The sequence below is a fragment of the Pongo pygmaeus genome, chromosome 19 (assembly GCF_028885625.2).
Source record: "Pongo pygmaeus isolate AG05252 chromosome 19, NHGRI_mPonPyg2-v2.0_pri, whole genome shotgun sequence".
Taxonomy (NCBI): Eukaryota; Metazoa; Chordata; class Mammalia; order Primates; family Hominidae; genus Pongo; species Pongo pygmaeus.
Window position 1 is genome coordinate 89,928,513 of NC_072392.2, and position 6,000 is coordinate 89,934,512.

Consider the following 6,000-nt stretch of genomic DNA (forward strand, 5'->3'; position numbering starts at 1 on the left):
CTTAATACACAGAAAGATGTCAGCTCTGTCTTTAGAATGCAAATAGGAGTGTTCTTATTCCACATCTATGGTTATTTAAGCAAACTTGCAGGAGCACTTCTGTGTTGCATCTAGCTTTATTCCTTCTTCTCCCTCTTTTTAAAATCTGCTTTCTGAAATATTTTAACCCCTAAGACTTTGAGACACCATTCTCCTTTTTGCTGCCTCTCCTCTTGTTCTTTCATTATGAAATATTCAAAACACTCAGAACGTTATAATGAAGAATGAAATGTAAGAAACACCATTTTTACCTTTGCTCACCCAGCATTCTCAAATCTTTGCATTTTTCTTAATTGTTTCAAATTTCATTTAAGTAGTAAATTGTTCTAACGTTGCTCCTTGCATACCAGTTCCCCAAATTATTACACTTCTCCCAAAGATCACTACTTTCCAAAATGTGGTATTCATTATTTTACTTCATGTGTATATTTTTACATAGTATTTTTCAATGGTAGGTACAGTACATATCCATATGTAACTTTTTTATTCTATATTTATACACAGCATTGAGTGTCATCAATATGTCGCATATAGCCCTAAGTCATAATAACAGCTATACAGTACTTTGTTGAATGAATATAGACAGTTTGTCTAATTTCTCAATGATAAACATATGCCTTCCTTTTCCATTATTTGTTTTTCTTCCTTTCATCCATGATGACTTAGGACTTTTATGGACTGATTGTAGCATTTTGTCTTTGAAGCATTGCCCCTTTTGTCTTAGGCCATAATAAAAAGTCATTTGTACCTGTCTACTTCGGTTAACTATTCACGTTTTTGTTTCCTTATGGTTTATTTGCATACCATATTATGCATGATTGTTCTGCGATTATATTTCTGCATTGTGAGTGTAGGTATAGAGCTTCAGGACAAGACTGAATCTTAGCAGTCATACAGTCCAATTTTCATTTTTTAAACTATGACGTTGAAATCAAGAGGAGGTGAATGACTCACCTACAGACATACCACTGGGTCTCCTGGCTCCCTGTCCTTTCTTTATTCTTTTCACTGCACCAAGCTACTGCTCATTCATTCAATTTTACAATATTTGTTTCTCAAATATTGTAAATATTCACAAAGAAAGCGGTTTCTCAAAAGGTCTAGCACATCTTACATCCTTCTCATCAGAGCCAGTTAGGCCCTGTGGGAACACCCAAAAACAGTTCATGTCCTCAAAGACATTAAACTGTAAATGAAGAACCAAAGAGAAACGAAAACATTACAGGCAACTATAGTTTATATATGGAATTCAGCTACGACTGAATTCCAGTATCAAAGGCAGAGATAAGTCTTATAGACGGCAAAGAAGGTGAGATCTGACTGGGAAGGTGCTTGTCGGAGAAATGTTCAGAATAAGGCAAGATTAGAGCCTGTGCAGTCAAGCAATACAAGAGCAGATGAAGAATATTAGAGGCAGGAGTTCCAATATCATCAAAGAAACAGAAGAGAGAAAACTATTCTTATAAATTTAAGGAACTTCTCATTACCTTTTTTTCTATGAACTTTTTCTTCTTATTGACACTTTTATAGTGGAGGGCAGGCCTCTTGACATTTGGTTTCTACTATCTCTCAGTTTCTTGGAGGATCCTTCTTAACTATTATTTCAACTTTTGATTTTGATGTAATGTTGAATTTATAAAAACTTAAACTGTGCAAGAATAGGACTCTCATATGTCCTTTACTCATATTCACCAATTGTTTATCTTTTCCCCACTTGCATTACTAATCTTTCTGTCTGCACAGCTATATAATTTTGATGAACCTTAGAGAGTAGTTGGAGACATCATGCCACTTTATTGTACATGATGGTATTGTGTATTTCTTAGGAATGGGAATATTCTCTTACATAACGTAAAATTATCAAAACATATTCAACAATCTCAATAATGTCCTTCATTGCTTTCCTCCCCCTTTATGCCAGTACAGGATCAAATCCTAGATCACACATAAAACTGCATACTTTATAAGAAAAGCATTTTTCTTTGAGCTTCATTGATCTAGCCTTTTATATAGCAATTATTGAAAATCTGTAAAGAGAGTTAAAGAGGCAATCCCTGTTCTCCACACACTCAAGCCACATGGTGAAGGGTAGATGAGTTATCTTATTTTAATAGATCATGATCTCTACTGTGAGAGTCATTGAATACTCTGCTATGATAATGCTTCCAGGAAGAGGTTATATTAAAGCTGAGACTTTAAAAAGTAGAATACAGTAGTAACAGCTTTCCTTTCAAAAGTAGCATGTGCTAAAACAAAGTAGACCATAGCGTATTTAGAGAACTGTAAGTAGCTCAGTATTTCAATGTAGTAGGGGCTATATGTGTATGTGTGTGCATGCATGTGTAAGCACACATGCCTGTAGATTTGGCAAGGTTTGGTGATTGATGGGAGTTGAATTAGGTATAAGCTAAATCATAAAACACCTTATATGTTATAATGTAAAACCCAATCCTAAAAGCAATGGGGAATTGTTGGAGAAATTGAAGGAGGCCAATAAGATCTCATTTGATTTGCCTTGTCTGAAAGATTAGTCTGGCTGCAGTATTATGTGTGAATGTTACATCAATATGGGTGAAAAATTACAAGGGCTTGAAAGGGGCAACACTGTCATGTAGACTTAGAATCTTTTAAAGAAGGAAAGTGGACAGAATCTAGCAATTGCTGAATGGGGATGGTGGGTAGTGTAAGAGGGAAGAGACTGTCTAGGAAGACTTCCCTGGGCTTCCAAGTCAGACCTGGACCCATTCTACAAAGGAAAACAGACAAAATCTATGATTTCAGGCCATTGGAGCTTATTCTCCTAACATTCTGTCTATACTCTTTGGAAACATGGAAAAAGTACATATTCCTGAGTCCTGCCCACACAGTTCCTTGACTCTTATACACAAGCTTCCTTGTCTTCTGCAGGAGACTTGGTCTGGTCTTGGTCCATGCTCCCTGGGTGATCTGGCCATCTCTCTTTTTGCAGCTATTTCACCATTTCTCCTGAAGTAAGTAAGTAGAACGCCATCTTCCTTTCATTAATGCTTGGGCCTCATGTATCATTCTGCCACCTACTGCAGCTAGACTTTATAATAATATTCCCACAAATATTTCATATTTGGTGTTTGATATTCCTTAGAGTGTTTATTCTTCCCCTTTTGCAAACCAATACGCCCTTTTCATAAACTTGAATACATTTCTCAGCCAAGAGCTTATTTAAAGATCTGAAAGTTTCTTGTAAAATTCAGAAGTGAGCTCATTTATTCAAGAACACTTCCATTTCTCAAGGATTTAATGATGCCTCTTCCCCCACTCCCAAGTCAGTTGATTTTGTTTCGAAATCAGCAAATCAGTTCCAACTACATCAGCTTAGGTAAACTTATCTTACTCTCTTCTGTCTGTTATTGGGGAAAATAAATCATCTGACTATAATTCCAAAACGCAGAATGAGTTAACATTATGTTATGAGGGTAGGAAAAGAATGGACAAATGTTCGAAGGAGACCAATTGGAATGAAAGAGAAAGGAAGAAGGAAGGCCAGAGGATGATTTTTTGCTTGACTTCACTCTTCTGAGTCCAAGTTCAATCCCTTCTCTTAACATATGCACGCCTCTTCTTGAAATCTCAGCAGATTCATTGCTTCCTTTCCACTTTCACTTTAATGTGTGATATGGCCCTAGATTTCTTTTTCAGTCTTGGTATCATTAAATTCTAGCATCTCTAACTTCTGAGTGGGCTCTCAAAATTATTTGTTGTTATTCTAGTAAATGCCCTGTTCAATTGATTATTTCAAATCACTGACATTTTTATTCCCAAATTAATATTCTTTTTAATTTACTTATATTATTTGACACACAAAACTGTACATAATATATACAACTTGATGAGTTTAGAGACAAGTATACATCCATGAAACCATCACTGCAAACTGTCCCATAAATCTATCACCTCCAAAACCTTGCTCTTGCTCTCTTATTATCAGTAGTAGTAAGAATACTTAGCATATGATCTACACTTTTAGTAAATTTCTAAGTATATAATACAATAATGTTAACTATAGGCACTACACTGTACAGAAGATCTCTAGGAATTATTTATCTGGTATAACCAAAACTTTGTACCCTTTGGCTAATATCTGTTTGTTTTCCCCTCCTCCCTATCCCCTGGCAACCACTATTCCATTGTGTGCTTCTATGAGTTTGACAATTTTAGATTTTTCATATAAGTAGTATCATGTAGTATTTGTTCGTCTGTGCCTGTCTTATTTTACTTGGCGTAATGTCCTCCAAGTTTATCCATGCTGTTGCACCTGGCATGATTTCCTTCTTTTTTAGGCCAGATAATTTATATATATACACACACACACACACACACACACACACACACACACACACGTATATCACATATATACATATATATAATGTGATACATATATATTACACTTTTAATCTATTCATCTGTTGATGGACATTTAGCTTGCTTCCCCAACTTGGCTATTGTGAATAATACTGCAATGAACACTGGAGTACAACTATCTCTTTGAGATCCTGATTTTAATTCCTTTGGATATACCCAGAAGTGGGATTGGAAAATTCTATGCACATCTTCCTGGTATTTTTGCTTCTATTTATTTCTTAACTTTTGGGGAGGTTTCTGTTTTAGAAAGAGAAGTTGAAACATTAGGGATGCTTATCTGCAATTTTTTTTCCGGAAAATTGAGGTGTTATCTCTGTCCTTGCCCTCTGTGTCAGTCTTCCTAGGGGCTGTCTTCCTAAGTGCCATTTCCAGCCTAGGTAGAAGTTTAGCATAACTGAAATGCATTCAATGTGTTCCTTTTTAATATTACATCCCACTGTGCCACTTATTGTCTGTGCAACATGAAGGCAGTCACTTGACCTCCTTAGCTGCTGAATCATCATCTTTAAGTAGAAAGCTGTAAAAGATAAATGGGTCAGGTTCTTTTCATTACTAAGTTTTAAGATTCTGTGAGTTAAGTTTCCTTTGTCTTTTCAATCTTAGTTTTGTGTTCCAGCTTCTATAGCTCCTCTGAGTTTCCATCACCCCTCTATCTATTCCAAAATACTGTCCTCATAGTGTTCCTTGGAGTCTTCCTAGACAATTTCCCTGAGGGCAAAGCAAGAATCATTTTCATGGTCATACTTGCCATTCCCTTCTCCATATTCTTCCCATTTCCATATTAGAATATGCTTCTACACCAAAGAGTACTGAGTTACTGTTCTTGCTGCCTCACTACGGGGGCCCCATTGATTATCATGCTGTGTGTCTTGGGAAGAAAAATATAGCTGTGACTGTCATCATATCAGGCCAGACCTGGACCCTCAGCCAAGACAAGGGATTTTTAAAGACAGTGGAATCATAAGTACCCGAAGTGGATTGAATAGTGAGCATGACGTTTAGTCCTGCAATAACATAGTTTTGGATGTACTTAAAGAGGTATAGAGAAATTCTCAAAGCATTTTCTGTGACAGTAAAAACTTAAAATTTATGTCCAACATTACAAGGCTGATCAATTCAATAAATTGCATAAAGGAGTTTGAGCTTTAGATGAAGGATATGAGCAGTTATTAAAATGTTTGAGCTAAAAGTGCTCAGGTTGGATTTTTGTTTTAGAAAGATTACCCTTTGGTGATAAAAACAATGATTTGGAGAAGGGCAGGAACTAGAAAATGTAAGCGATACTGGTGGCCTTGACAATGTTGATGGAAGTGAATATGAAGAAGCATATTTGAAGACTTCAAGGAGAAAGAATTAGAAGGAATCCATGAATGATTGGATGTGGAAGTTGGGAGAAGGTTTCCACTAATCAGTCATACCACTTTTAAAGTCTTTCTACACCTTTTTCTCTTCTGGGCCCTTCATATATGAGCTTACATCACTCACAGCACAGCCTCAGAAAATGTTATCAGAGACAAAAGTTTGTCTGCAGTGTCACCATCTCCCTTTTCAACATTCTAGCTT